Below are 3039 nucleotides of genomic sequence, written 5' to 3' on the forward strand. Positions count from 1 at the left end.
TCATAAGGTGGGTTTGTTGTTGTTTTAGAGATTTTTGCTATAGAGTGCCTGTGCTTGCCGGAGATACAGAGAGAGAGAACCTGAGAAATCACTCCCCCGGGGAGCCGAGTCTGTTCCATAGTAGAGGTGACCTGGTTCTCTGGTACTCCTTTTGCAGGTGGTGAAACTGGCCGTGTGGTTACCAATCATGCCTGAACCAGAGTCCTTGTGACTGGAGCAGTTGGTCATTGCTTATTCACTGCTGTACAGCATTGGAAATGGATCTGTCTTTGGCAAAAACCAGCCCATAATTCTCATGCTGTTGGCTATCACTTCATGATGGGTATCCTGGATGATGTCCTCATGGAACTGCAAGACTGTGCCCTTCCCCTCTTGAAAGATGTCATCGTGACAGATAAAGAAGATGTTGCCTTCAAAGACCTGGATGTGGCCATCCTTGTGGGCTCCATGCCAAGAAGGAAAGGCATGGAGAGGAAAGATTTACTGAAAGCAAATGTGAAAATCTTCAAAACCCAGGAGCAGCACTAGAGAAATATGCCAAGAAGTCAGTTAAGGTTATCGTTGTGGGAAACCCAGCCAATACCAACTGCCTGCCTGTCTCCAAGTTGGCCCCATCCATCCCCATGGAGAACTTCAGTTGCTTGACTCATTTGGATCACAACCAAGCTAAAGCTCAAATTGTTCTTAAACTTGGTGTGACTGCTGATGATGTGAAGAATGTCATTGTCTTGGGAACCAGCAGTTAGCGTAATGGCTATGTTGCTGGACTCCCACGTAGTCGACCGCAGTTCGCGTCCTGGACCCGGTTGTTTAGAACTCACGCCAGGCGCGTGTGCATGTGTGCCCAAGATCCCGAGAGGAGAATGGAGGAGAAGGGATTGCGGCATGACCATCCCCTCTAATGGGTGATTTCTCGCTTTCTGTCTCTCTCTCTCTGTCTGTCTGGCTAGCGCACACGCCCTATAGCAAAAACCTCTCCAAAAAAAAAAAAGAATGTTATTATTTGAGGAAACCATTCCTTGATTCAGTATCCAGATGTCAACCATGCCAAGGTGAAACTGCAAGGAAGGAAAGTTGGTGTTTATGAAGCTCTGAAAAATGACAGCTGGCTCAAGGAAGAATTCATCACGCTCGTGCAGCAGCGAGGTGCTGACATCATCAAGGCTGGGAAACTCTCTGGTGCAACACCTGCTGTGAAAGCCATCACTGACCATGTCAGAGACATCTGGTTTGGAACTCCAGAGGGAGAGATTGTGTCCATGGGTGTCATTTCTGATGGCAACTCCTATCATATTTCTGATGATCTGCTCTACTCATTCCCTGTTATACTCGAGAATAAGACCTGGAAGTTTATTGAAGGCCTCCCTATTAATGATTTCTCACATGAGAAGATGGATTTTACTGCCAAAGAACTGGCAGAAGAAAAAAAAAACTGCTTTTGAATTTCTTTCCTCTGCCTGATTAGACAATCATCATCATGCTACTAAATGCCCCAAAGCTGAAGAATCTAAATGTCGTCTTTGATCCTAGTACCAAATAATAAAAATGGTATAATTAAAAATTATGTGTGAAAAACAACACATTTATTTATTAATTTATTTATTTTTGGAGAGGTTTTTGCTATAGGGTGTGTGCACTTGCCAGAAAAACAGAGAGATAGAAAGTGAGACATCACCCCCCAGGGGGGCTGGCCACGCCGCAATCCCTTCTCCTCCATTCTCCTCTTGGGATCTTGGGTGGGCACGCATGCACACGCACCCAGCAGGCATGAGTTTAAGCCACTGGGTCCGGAACTCAAACCGTGGTTGGGAGTTCAGCAACATAGCCATTACGCTAACTGCTGGTCCCCAAAACAACACATTTTAAAGATACTGTGCTTCCTGGAACAGATTTGTGAGTGACCATCTATGGTTAGCTATTAGTGCTGTTTTTTAAATAAAAATATATATTGAAATGCAAAAAAGAAAAAAAAAGAGGGAACCAGCAGTTAGCGTAATGGCTATGTCGCTGGACTCCCACGTAGTTGACCGCGGTTTGCCCGGACCCGGTGGCTTAAAACTCACGCCGGGCATGTGTGCGTGCGTGCCCAAGATCCTGAGAGGAGAATGGAGGAGAAGGGATTGCGGCATGACCATCCCCCTGGGAGGTGGTTTCTCGCTTTCTGTCTCTATGTCTCTCTCTGTCTGTCTGGTGAGCGCACGCACCCTATAGCGAAAGAAAACCTCTCCAAAAAAAAAAAGAAAAGAAATCACTCCCCCGGGGATGGCTACACTGCAGTCCTTCTCCATTCTCCTCTTAGGATTTTGGACACACACACACATGTGCCCAGTGTAAGTTTCAAGCTGCTGGGTCCAGGACTCAAACCATGGTTGACCATGAGAGAACCCAGGACCTTAACCACTATACTACCTTTGGCCCCAGGTGGTTTTAAGGGTGAGATATTGCATGTCAAGCCCTTGGAGAATTTCACATACAGTTACTGTTGACATCCTAGAAGCTCAGATACATTCTGAAGAAGAAAAGCCTAACAATAATAATAATAGTAACAACAATGACAACATCCTCACTATATTCTGTATCATTTAGAGACCCTGCTAAGGATACCCCACCCCCATGCTGTCCAGTCCTGTCTCTGGTCAGGACTTTAGATACCCCACCCCCATGCTGTCCAGTCCTGTCCCTCCTCAAAGAAAAGTACTTTTGTTTTCCCTTCCAAGAAAGTAGCTAGGGCTTGGTGTTGGGGAGATCTGGACTTCCTTGTTTGGGGACAATATGAAGCCTTTGATTTGCAAGCCAAACTCCCCAGGGCTGGATTGTCTGTGGAGGGGAAGAAGGGAAAAAGCCCCTAGTTTTGAAAGAGAGGGGCCCAATCTACCTGAGGGGGACAGAAAACACTGGAATGGCAGATACCTGTTCACCTAGTCCCAAAGGTGGTCTTTTAAATAAAAAGAACACATAATTATCAGGGAAAAGTATCTTTATAATGATTAAGTTTGCTACCTATCATCATCTAAACAGGTTTCTGAACTAGCTTAGGGG

At 45.7% G+C, this 3039-nt stretch overlaps 1 pseudogene; it reads left to right on the top strand.

The window, feature by feature from the left end:
* Positions 1 to 200: 200 nt before the first annotated feature.
* LOC102486440 (malate dehydrogenase, cytoplasmic pseudogene) lies at positions 201 to 1579 on the top strand (annotated as a pseudogene).
* The last annotated feature ends 1460 nt before the right edge of the window (positions 1580 to 3039 follow it).

Source organism: Tupaia chinensis, unplaced genomic scaffold, assembly GCF_000334495.1.
Source record: "Tupaia chinensis unplaced genomic scaffold, TupChi_1.0 Scaffold000262_1, whole genome shotgun sequence".
NCBI lineage: Eukaryota > Metazoa > Chordata > Mammalia > Scandentia > Tupaiidae > Tupaia > Tupaia belangeri.